The sequence below is a fragment of the Aplysia californica genome, unplaced genomic scaffold, assembly GCF_000002075.1.
Source record: "Aplysia californica isolate F4 #8 unplaced genomic scaffold, AplCal3.0 scaffold00049, whole genome shotgun sequence".
NCBI classification, from domain to species: Eukaryota; Metazoa; Mollusca; class Gastropoda; order Aplysiida; family Aplysiidae; genus Aplysia; species Aplysia californica.
Genome location: NW_004797319.1, coordinates 1,827,256 through 1,840,466, shown reverse-complemented (window position 1 = coordinate 1,840,466; position 13,211 = coordinate 1,827,256). Strand labels below are relative to the sequence as shown.

At 36.3% G+C, this 13,211-nt stretch overlaps 1 non-coding gene across 1 annotated transcript; it reads right to left on the bottom strand.

Moving 5' to 3' along the window:
- Nucleotides 1-653: 653 nt before the first annotated feature.
- LOC101847315 lies at nt 654-8,368 on the bottom strand. Its single transcript, XR_004858243.1, has 2 exons — nt 7,095-8,368; nt 654-7,060 (listed from the first exon to the last, which is right to left on the bottom strand). It is a non-coding gene; the product is annotated as an uncharacterized LOC101847315 (transcript).
- Between the last annotated feature and the right edge of the window lie 4,843 nt (nt 8,369-13,211).

Here is a 13,211-nt window from a genome sequence, read left to right as displayed (position 1 = left end):
CATATTATAATACAATATTATTCACTAATTAATCATTTGTCCGTCAGCTTCTCACGCTAACCAATACATGCAGAGGAGAGTTTTTCTTCATTCAAAGAGAAGTAGAAGAAAAAAGGATTAAAATGCTCTGTGGCAACTGTTATGACCAATGAGATCAATTCTGGTTGAGCAGAGTTTGCAACATCTTGACCATTTAAAAGCTTCATTCCCACTTGTTGTCGGAATGTGCACAGCGTGTGGGCTTTTCTCTTGGTTTCAGCATAATTCTAACTCAATCCCAAAATCTACCAAACATACAATCACGAACTAGAAATAACTTGAGTAAAGAGAAACACATCCACAAAATAATGGTAATTAAGAATAAGGTAAGAGACAAAAACAACAGGGAGAAAGAACAGAAATACAACATACAGGTGGCATCCATCAAGCAACCACCAGGAACTTAATCTGGGACTCTGACACGAAAAGCAAGCATTTTTTTATCTCCAGCTTAAATCACACATCCAGCCACACACACACACACACACACACACACACACACACACACACACACACACACACACACACACACACACACAATTCCCAACACACGAACACACACAAATTTCAACAAATACATCAATGACAAAGCCACCAAAACTTCAAGACCGAAATAGGAATCAACAGTTTATTAATTCTTTTTTTATTATTAATAAAAGGAGGATAATGCATAACATTCCTCCGTAAACAGAGTTCTTCCATACTGCTCAAGACACAAAATCTCCAACCATGTGACACCACTGATAAGAACACTATCAATCAGGGGCCACAGAGCCAAGACTCATCCTCTCAAAAATAAACAGCTCGCATTTACTTTAAAAGGGAAAGAAAAGTGGAAGCAAAAATGAAAATGTTACTGAATGTATATATAGACAGTCCTATGCCCACACTCAGACAGATACACAAATACAGTTGGCTGCAGAAACACACAGCTCAAGCCAACTCAGTACAAGGACAAGCATGCTAACAATTTCTTTCACAACAACACAAGATCTCCCTTCTATCTCTCCTCAGCGACCTACTTCAAACGGCTGGACTACCAGAACAAAATAAAAATAGTCTTTGATTGCACTGCTGAACACACAATGCCAATGGAATTACAATGCCAATGAAAAGGTTTGATACTTTTCCAGGCTTTGCTTTGCAAATAACGTCAAATCCAGCAGAACATTTACATGTATGTGCTCTCAAAGCATAGCTTTGTGGACAAACAGAAGATAAAACATTATATACCCTAAATTCTAAATGGAACTGACAAATGGCCTAATCAAAGGCAGACATTCGTTTGACCATCTGCACATCCCAACTGCAAATCAGAGAGGTAAACAGCTATACGAAAAAGAAGGAAAATCATTTAAGTAAATCGAGTTGAACAAGAGTAAGCAGAATATAATGCGATGGCAATTCGAAAAAAAACACCTCAAAACAGAACAAAAGAAGAAGAAAGAAATGAAACAATGGCTTAACAGTGACAGAATTACTGACATTATGAAATAGGCAAAAACAGAGGTATTGCTTTCTTATAAAGTTATTGGGCAAAAATAATCTAACTTTCACTCCAAAAAAAAAAAGATAACAAAAAATATAAAAGTGGACGTTCCAGCAACAGCTTAAAGTTGGCAACGAAAACAGATCTGACTTCTTGGAAGAAAGAACATCATCTCAACTTTAACACATTAACATAAAATATAAACCATGGTAAAATGATTTCAGGGAACAATATTTTGTCATCTGCAAAACGGTATCATCAGCGGAAGATGTGAAGCACTGATTAATACACAGAGCACACATTTCAGTGCATGCTGCCTGGAAGTTTCTATGAGGGATTGAAACCCTTCAATACTTCTCTATCTCATAGTGTTTTTATGCTGCATAGGGAACGTCATTGTGCCTTTCTAGAACACAAGACAGGTGTTGTATTCAACATGCACTCTATGACGTAACAGCTGTTATCCGTGTAACCATGCCGTATTTATAAAGAAGACACAATACTGAAGGAGCTCTTACACACTGTACATGAAGTAACATCTTTGAAACAGAAGTACAGAATCAAGACAACAATTGCCGGACTGTTCAAATTTGTTGAGTAAAAGAATAAACAAAACCATAATCATTTTTAACAGTTCAAAGATAAAGGCCCAGTAAAAACAAAAATAGAGAGATGCATATGTGTATAGAATCATTTTGTCAAACAGGTTGTCACTGTCAAAGACCACTCCCAACTTTGTATGCAGAGACAGGTGAGGCAAGAAGTGAACCATTAATACTGAGTGCTGAATTTAAGAGCTTATCAATACACATTAAAACACAAACTTAGGGGACCATGAAAACCACATGCCTGTTGTAAATATAAAATAATTACAAAGAAGCTCTTGGTGAAACCAAAGCACTCCTCTCCTGTGGCTATCACTGGACAGGAACACAATACAGGGAGATTACTACAGAACGGAATTGACAAACTGTTCTTACTCAAGTACCTGACTTGCAAGTCTCTACTCAGTCTCAACCAAGTAAACTTTCCCTTGAAACTTTCATGAAGATATTGGTTAACAATGCTCACCTATACATTGGGATTTATTATGCAAAATTTGTAAGATTAACTTCATTTTTTAAAAGTAGAAACTCAAGAACACTTATAATTAAAATTAGGATCTCAAAATAGTTCCAGAACAAAACAAAAAAGAAATTTACAAGCACTGTGTATCTAACAAAAGGTTCCAAAAAGGAGATACAAGAACAAAAATTGTCAACAAAATCATTTAATAGTAGCTTATTTGTAGCACACAAAACAAGGGCATGAACCAGGCTGCACTACAAGGAAAACAATATAAATGGAAAGAATACACTGTAACAATGTTCTTAACAAGAATAGGATAGTAAAGTAAAGAGTATGGGTCTAATGCACCCTTATTCTACCATTTAGGATATATTTGAATAGCTACCATTTCTATTTCTCAATTTTCGCTTTTCTTTATTTCTACTCGCTACATCTTTTCTTTAAGCCCCACTTACTCTAGATGTTTTGTTTTAGTAAGTGTTTTACAGAACTTGCAACACAATAGGGTCATAAACGTGCCGAAGATTATAGATACCATGTTACAAGAGAGTAACAAACTTTAAAAAATAAGGAGGGGAGATAATGACGACAGATGTTTGAAAGGAAAGAAGAAGCAAACCACACCAGAGCACCTGCCAACCACCCACTTACCCTAGATGTATTCATTTTTTTCCCAGAACCTGCTCCATGGCGATCTGTCAGGCTTAAAAAGACTTTTCTTCCCTCAAAAAGCCGACAACAAGTTAAAAAACAAGACTGAATAGTTTACCAAAAAAATTACAATGAAGTTCAAAACACATCATTTCAAAACAATTTTGATTCAAATTCAAAGGTTTGAATACATAAATCAAAAATCATAAGATGGCACAATTTCAGTGTGAGTAGTCCTCTGTGTGGTACTCCTGAAAGCACAAAACGTTTTCAGACGAAAGAATTCCCTTTACAAACTTTCTCACAAAAGTAACAGAATTATAACTGATGGTTACAAGAGAGTAAATACAAACAGAAAAGTCCTAACCAACTCAAAATAGAGGTTAGTTTTCAACAACTTTTTAATCATCTACAGTAGCCATGAAATGCTGCCAAATGTAGACATTTGATGAATCTCAGACGGCGCTGTAAGACATCAGACCTCAGTAAAGATTGTTAAGCCCATAAAACTTGCTGTTGAGCAGCAACAGATGCTATACAAATACTACTTTTGTATTATTATTTTTCAAACAATACAAATCACCGCTGCCTCTGAAATGGGGAGTGTAAAAAGAGGGGACAATTTATTAAAGTAGTGCATTATCCCAGATGACAGAGGCACCCAAAAACCAAGCCCACTCAAAAATAATAGAAGCAACACCAAGAGGATGGAAGTTTCAAGGACATCAATCAAAGAAACAATGCCTGAAAAATGATACCCCTGCATCACTATAATAATGCTGAACGGATTAAACTAAACAGATAGAAAAAGATAAAACCAGAGAATTAAAGCTTCAGTACGACAAAAAAGACAATGGGTATCAAGAACTAAAACCAAACCAACTCGGACAATCTTTCATCTTTTGACAAAGGACAAGGAAATTTTTTTTCCAGATAGGAACACTAGAAAAGCTTATAAACACTAAAACATACATTAAACATTTCCTGACCACTAAAGCTGGAGTGTCTGGACCAAAAAACAAACCAATTAAAACCCAAAAGGACAAGTTGAAAAACACTCAAAGCTGCCTCAAATGGTTGTCCTAATATGCCTGGTAACTATAGTGTTAGTGTACCCCCCACACTGCACAGAAATTTCTAATTTTATCCAAATGACTTCAGAAAATTAAATGTCAAAGGACACACTAGGTACATCATCCAGTACACTACTGATCAAATTAAAATTATCATCTCCAACATTCCTGTGGTATTTCCATTTTGTTGATGTATTTCCAGTATAAGGTAAGATGAGACAAAACAGTTCTGAAAATTAGAAACAAAACTAAATACACACTTGCCCATATATGCTCCAAAAGTGGACAACACAATATAATGAATGTGTTCAATATCATCATTAAGTACCTCTTAAAGGCTGGTTTAAAGTTAGAGACTTCAAAACTAAATTCAATTTTTAATAGAGTGAAGAACTACCTACGAATGCCAAAAACCATGACAGAACCAGCCAATGTTACCTTCAAAGCATTTCACTGTTTTCCAATAAGAGCACATGAAAGGTGCATGCTGTCTCTTCACCGCACGTTTCTTCAACCAGCAGTATATTCAAGACTGACATAGATGTAATCAAACGCAAGGTACACAAGTCAAAATTTGTAACAACAAACCACAGGGGAGCAGTGCTCAGCATTCCAATCCTATCAGTATTACAGAAATTTCCAAATGATTCACAGCCACTCAGTAATTACAAAAACCAAACCAGTAGAAACTTGTAAAACTAGAAATTCATCCTACCTAAGTGGAGTTGAAGACGCGTTCCACCCTGAACACACATAACACTACTGCAAATTCACAAAAAACAGCAAACAACATATGATAGACTTTAACTATAAAAGACAGAAAAATTGACAGTAAAATCTTCAAAAATACCATGGATTTCTTGCTTTTCAACAGTGTCCACGTTGAACTTATGCATGGAAAGAAGAATACAATTAACAAAACGATTGTTTTCACAGCTCAGATGTCTAATTATCCAAAAACTAAAACAAAAAATCTATAACCCAAAACTTCTTTGGTTATAAGAAAACAAATGAGAACAGAAATATGGTCATAAACAATTTCAAAAACATTACAAATCAAGATAACAGATATTTATGTAAACAGTCTAAAGCATGAACACTCACAGCAGCATCACAGTGACCCTGTGAAAACAACTCAACACACATATTCAAGTCTTCACAAAGAACAATATAATATGGCAGCCAACATGAAAACAGTAATATGCATTTTCTTTTAGCTAGATAAGCTTAGAGGACATACTTTCTGAGCTGAGGTGAGTAACATGATACAGTTGCCAAAAGGATGGTACAGAAAACATTCTACCCTTAATAAATGAAAAACAGAACATTGTAAAAGATTTGGCAAAAACATATATAAGAAAGCTAATTAAAATGGGAAAGAGTTTGCAATCCGAAAATGTCTACTTATTACAGAAAATGATACAGAAACAGGTTTCCTTTAACAATTGTTATGTATATAGACCCAGTGATCTAGGTGTTTATGTACATTCACAGTTCGAAAAAAAAATTATTGTCTTGTACATTCCAGTAAAATCAATGCCCTCTAGTTTGCAGGACTTTCCCAGCTCTTAAAATAGTTACTCTATGTAACACTTTCACCAAAACTATAAATGCAGTCCTGAAATTCACAATTTTTTCAAGAGTAAACCTGAACAAATTGTTTTAACTCCTGACGCTTACAACAGCTACAAATCATCTCATGAAAAGTCATGAAAAGTATGCCATGAGAGACACTGGAAAAAAAACTTAAGTAATGACAAGATATGTACTGAGAAAAAAGCCCCCCCTCCCCCCCCCCCCAAAAAAAAAGAGAAAATAAAAGCACCACCAAGTGACAAGCAAAAAAAAACCAGGCTTTGGGACTGAAAGGACTGAGAAAACATGAAGTGAACTTTTATATCAGAAGATTTAATTTAAAGGAAAAATACTGCTGCTAGGCCATGAAAGTGGCATGCCTCCTTAGTTGAAAAGCCAACACATCTGTAAGATAGTACTATACAATATAAGCATTGTAAATTATTGTTTTTTAGGCATTTAAAAATAACTGAAAGCGAAAACTCCCCAAAGTTCTGTTTCAGTCACAGCTGAATTTCAATACTGACAGTTCCCTTACGACTAAAATAACATCTGGTCAGTAGACTTCTGGCTGTTTAGTTGATCAATATTTATCCACTGAACAGGTCTTGGAAACAGTGAAGGACAGTTACAGCATAATTACTCTGGGCTTTAAACATAATGAATGAACTAGTGCCATTGTAACGATAAAAAAGTACATCATCTTGATTTCTGCATAAGAAACTGCAATCAGCCATAAAATGCTGCTTGTTACCTTAGATACTAAAGACAGAATTACTGAAGGAAAATATAGGGAAGAAAAATACAGTGAAAGATAAAAAGTCAGGTCTTCACCTTGACTTACATACTACTATGAATAATTCTTTCACAATTTTTTAATGCACTGCTGAGCCTTAACATAGGCAGTTTGAAAATACTCCTGACTCAATCACTTTGAACTGCTGAGACATTTTAAAGTGCATCAGAAATAATCAGGGAAATATCTTAAGTAAAAAATTTAAAAATACTCGTCATACAAACAGTAGGATCGTTTTCAGCTTATACCTTGAGATTCTCTTTCATATTCTTATTCTTTTTCTTTATTCTTTTTTGCAAGAGGCATTCATTCTCACAGAACTGAATTACTGAAATAAAGTTAACTCTCAGAGGCAATGTTCAAAATCACCTGTCCATCTGTCAGAGGCAATGTTCAAAATCACCTGTCCATCTGACTTATGTCAGCATAGGTCTTTCTTACAGGAAGAGTGTGGGAAAATTTCTAATGCTAGACCTACCCTATTCTATTACAGGAATGGCATTTCAGTGAATAAATACAATAACAGGATATGTACACAGAAACAGAAAATTCTTCTTAATCATTCAGTAAAGAGGAATAATCAATCTCGTAACATATGTCATACGTTTCAATTTTAAAACTGTGGCAAATATCATTCTGAAGGCACTAGTTTCAAATAAAGAAAATTCAGCACAAATCTACATTAGTAGGAAGCATTATGGACATTGGGACAAGAGCGTTGGTGGAGTGAGCACAGAAACAACTGAAGCAAACAAATTCATGCACCTTGAGCAGAACCTTTTAATCTCCACACAACCAAAATCAAAGGAATTATCAATGAATTTATATAATTTTTTTAAAAATTCTGCTGTAATTTGTACAATAGTAAATCTTGTTTTTAATTTTATCATCGAAAAGACTTAAACTTAATATTCACTATACAATGCCCTCACCTCAAAGCAAAAAAATGTCTAGAAAGCATGAAAAATTAAAGCTTTCTGACATGCCTTATCTTAAAAAGTACCACAGACACCAACAACTTGTAAATTAAAGGAGAAATGACCATTCAAATTTAAATGTACATTAGTGTATCGTTTCAAACAAGGGAAAACTTGTTTCATTTGACAAAGTTCAAGAAAAACAATTTAAACGATGGTATTCTGATTTCAAAAGAAAAACTAGAAGAAAAAGACAAGAAATCATCCTTTTTTCTTTTCTTCCGTGAGTCTTAACCATTAATCTACATGAATTCAGGACCATTAAAAATAAAAAATAAAGACAAAACAAATATCTTTTTTTTTTTAAGCAGTCGACCCATGCCAACACACACAACATACACATATACTCAGCAACATATGCATGAGTCACACATAACTGGACTTTTTTTTTCACTCAAATTAGTAGTAGTAAAAGAAGTAGTAGAAATAGTACTATCACTTCCTGTGTCCATCGCACAGGAACCCTCCTCTTCAATGGTTACCCCGCTCTACCTTAGCTCCTCATGCGTCATGCACACCACCACGACAGGGTGGGAGCACAGAGTTCACATCTGGACAAATACATTCATTAATACACCGGCCTTTAACAGCACAACACAACAGCAAAGCATTGGACAGCTCCTGTGCTTTTTGATTGGCTTGCATCATGAGGACTAACACAGCGATAGATGGAAAGACAACAGGACCCAGAACCATTGTGGGTTTCAGATGTCCATCTCGAACTGTGGGTGCTCGTCGTGACCAAACTTAGATTCTGAAATAACAAGAGCAAAAGTTGTCTTCTCTGTTGAAATTTCTCGATTTTTCAAAACAACAAAACAAAAAAACCCCACTAAAAGTAAAGTAAAAGGATTTCTACTACTTCTACTAGGACCCATTCGTTGCAGAATCAATTTGAAAAAAAGCAGGGGACTTTATGAAAACGATATATATTTAAACTATGTTCTGCTTTCAGGGCTATGATATTAAAGCAGGGTGTGTGTTTTAAACCACAACTAGAAATAAACTGCATCCATACTTCTACTGAATGAATGAAGTGCAAACCATGTTAACTTTCCTTACAAGTTATATTTTTAAAAATCTGATTCAAGCCAGGGTCAAGCCCTCCATAGTCAAACAAATATCTTATCCAGGATAAAACATACTCAAATTACAATGTAACACGGATAGGTCGAACACAGAAGACTTGAAACCATGTATCCGTCGAACTGTGCCTGCGGTCCATTTTTTATTTTTTCTTCTTTATCTTTGTACAAAAATTAAGCAATGCGTCAAACTAATTACGCCGCCCATAGAGGTCTTAAGTCAACAATGTCCTTTGATTTGCACATGAGACAAAATAATAATAATAATATTAAAAATGGAAAAAGTCAAAGCAGGTGAAATACCACCTTCCACAGAAGCAGATAGCTGTGCAATTTTTAGCATGCTGCTCGACACGTGTGCCAAAACATTATCTTGCTGCTTGTGTGGAGTGGGTGAGAGGAGGGAATGTGCATCACACGATCTACTGTTTTGCCCTTAGAGTGGCAATCTTTGTTGCTTCCTTGATTCTCTGACACAGCCATAACACTGTTCACGTATCCCTTGAACTACGAATCCCTTGAACTACCGAGGCGGGTTCCGACGAATTCGGGCAAACCGTGTTATACTGTATATCGTGTCCCATAATTATAGTACTTTGACAAACTTAAGATTTATAAAGAAAATGAAAAATTCTTGAGTAAAGATATTGCAGGGATCTTAGTCTACTGAAGATTTTAAGCCGGAAAGCCCACCGCTCTTTATAACCTTACTCATACATTTAACAAACAGTTAAACTCTAAATACTTTATTTTACAAGATAAATAAAGAAAATTGAGAATGAGAATAGGAAATATTAAAAAAACGAGTACAAAATGCATAAAATTCCCATTAAGATTTCATAAACCTTATTTGTGATCCTAATATCAAGTAAATATTTAAACAAATTGATTAACATGTCAATAACATCTGACCTAAAGTGGCATCATCCAGAAAAGTTAATTTTACATGTGTGACAAATTTCATTTTCTCCATTTAAGTTTCATTACTCAAATCAGATAACTATGAGCTATTCCTACACAATTTTTTTTCCCATCAATCTCAGAGCAGTAATCTCCGCCTAAGATCCCAGTGCTCAGAGGTAAGGAAAATGCGAGATCTTAAGCAATTAAGATCTCAGCCAACGCAGTAAGGGAAGAATCTACAGTGACCTATGTTAAGGCCTACAACTGGTAAAAGGGTCTCCTTCACTTTAAAATGAACTGACATGACCCCCGGCAAGGTTTATGACATATCATATATAGCGAGCAAAGAGTGGTCAACCTTGATGACCAACCACAGTGGCACGAGGCATGCCATTTTCACTTATTAAAGTCCTTATCCTATTACGAGTCTCAAGAGCTGTGTCTATCCAGTTGCCCCTCCCCTTTACGGATCGAAAATAGATATCTTTCCATCTCAGACCAAGTTTCCCCGCCTTTGTGATTGTCATTACACACCATTTCATTGTGACCACACCTATTAGTTTTTTGTTTTAGTAGAAGTTTTACAGGGCTAGCAACTGCATAAGGTCATAAGATATTAAAATTCAGTCTCTCTCGCAAATTTCGGAGTAGAGACAAGTCAGGGAAGAGCTCATAGTTAATGTGATCCCACCTGGAGTGAGGTAATGTAAGTTTATGCGCAGAGCTCAGACGCCAGTGCGAAGTGTGGGAAAAACAAAAGCATCGTTCCTGTCAGGGCCAAATATTGTACCATTTCATCCACTTTTAGAATGCCATGTGATCACATTCATGAGAGTGGCTGATCTTTGACGCGATGGGCAGTTCAATGATCTAACTTTTACCTCTTGGTTGATCAGCTGAGCCCGTCCTGGTTTTTGTTCCGTAAATTAGGGTCTGAAATGCTGGATCTTAGCTGAATGTAAAGCTTCAGAGTGGGATCTTAGGGGTGACTTTTGTACAGTAAAAATTTTGTTTTCATAAAGCAGCAGGATCTTTAAGCGAACCAGGATTATAAGCCGTGGGATCTTAGGCAGAGACTACTGTATCTATATATGAGCCTGGCCTGAACCTGAGCATTTCACTATGTATGTGTGATGTAGTATTGTTTTGTACTCCTTATAGAAAATATACTTATTTATATATTTGTTAACTTAATATGTGTTGTTGATATAATACATTTCTATAGCCACATGACACATTTCAATTAAAAAAATTTTTTTGTTGTCTTTTTTTGGGGGGGGGGGTTCAAATCTTTCAGAATTCACCAACCTCTAACCACCGAAACCACATTAACAGTTCCTCCATCTTTTCATGAACAGTACGCCTAAGATCCCGATGCTCAGGAGCAAAGAAATGCGAGGTCTTAACCGACGAACCCAGGGAAGAATCTATGGTGACCCATGTTAAGGCTCAAAATCGGTAAAATGGTCTCCCTCCACTCTAAAATGAACTGACGTGACCCATTGGTGGGTTTATGACATATGGCGAGCAAAGAGTGGTTAACCATGATAACCTATCACACTGCACAGTGGCATGAGGTATGCCATTTTCACTTATTATCCTATCATGAGTCTCAAGATGTACGCTTATCCAGTAGCCCCTCCCCTTTACCGGTCGAAAATGTATAGCTCCCCCCAAAGCCTTTGTCATTACATACCATTACGTTGTGAACCCACCAATTAAATTTCAGTCTGTCTCGCAAACTCGGGAGAAGAGACAACTGTAGCAATGGTCGAGGAAGAGTTCACAGTTCAATCATGTGATCCCGCCTGGAGGGAACCTGTAGGCCCTACCCACCCAGCGAGTGATGTAAGTGTAGGGGGGAGAGCTCAGGTGTGAGTGCGATGCGAGGGGAAAACAAACATGTTTGTCAGTTCACACCCGGGTGTGATCCCGTTTGGGGCAAACATTGAATCGCTTCATCGAGTTTTACGTGTATGTGATCATATTCACGACAGTGGCTGATCTTTGACGCGACGGACAGTTTATTGATCTCAAACTTTTCACTCTTGGTTGATCAGCTGTGCCCGCCCGCAGTTTTTGTCCCGCAAATTATGATCCGAAATGCAAGATCTTAGCCGAATGTAGACCTTCAGAGTGAATCAGAGCGGGATCTTAGGGGTGACTTTTGTATAGTAAAAATTCTGTTTTCTTAAATCAGTGGGATCTTAAGCGAACTGGGGTCGTAAGCGGTGGGATCTTAAGCAGAGACTACTGAATTCGCTTATAATCATGCTATGGTGTAAAAGAACATTAAGCATCAAAACTTGATATCAATCAACAAAATTGAGGTTATGACAAAGTGTACAGAATCTCCAATAAAAACAAAGGTCAAGACAGTATAAAAATAAACAAATTCACAGAAGTACAAAAAAGCAAAGCACAGAAAGTTATTCACCGTCTTTGGAGTCCTCTTTGGGTCCATTTTCTTTATCCTTAGCCTCAGATTTTTCACTAGATTCTGGTTCAAAATCAGTGATACCGGGAATTTTGGCCATATTGGGTGGAGGACTTCTTGCCAAGGGAGAATTTCTTAGTTGCATAAGACGGGACCTGTCGTAAACAATCCTAGTTCCTGTAAAATAAAAGCTTCATATATATAAAAACCATGATATGCAAGGAAAAAAAAACAGGCATCTTACGTGGGTGAACAGCAGTATCACTAACTACAGACTCACAAAAATGAAACAATGAATTAGTGTAAACACTGACGGACCTCCTGTAACAATGACATTGTATGTCATTGTAATAGGTCTGATCACCACATTATTCAAACAATCAATTATATATTATTATACAACACCCCCGTACAAATCCTTATTTAATCAAGTAAAACCAACATTCTGATGTCCACATCTAATTTAGATGTGGACAATAGTCTTTTTAAGCTATGAAAAGTACTAACAGCATGGACACCTATTCACAAGAGCTCCAAATCATGGAACATCTTCAGCTTGCGAAAGTATTGCCTGAAGATGAACATGTGGCAGGAAGGCTATTAACACGAGAAAGACAAATGTTGCAAAGCAAAAGAATTTGAACTTGAAATGACTTCGTTCACAACAAATATAAAGCATCCAAGCAGATAAAAATGCTTTTCAGTTGCCGAAAGAATCCACAAAGTAACCATCACGCTCTTTGATGAGATGCTCAAAATTCTCTTAGCTATGAATTACACAGAAATCATGACTTCAAAAATAATCTTGTCAGTATACTTGACAATTCTGGTAACAATATATTCCAAATGGCTCATTCTACTATCATAGACACCATGCACATTACTCAAAAGTAAAGCTTGAGAGAGATACTGGACGCCTTAGGGTTTTTTGTGCGCTCTTCTATTCGAGTATGTCTCTCGCATTGTCTAAAAACATTTTGAATTCAAGCACACAGTATGTGTGTTAATGTAGGGCCCTTTTAACAGTTAAAACAATTTCTTACAGCCTGCTCATTTGCCTTGCTTTTGATGAAAGTAATTATTATTTTAACAAAAGTCAAGGTTATTGCAATTAAAGG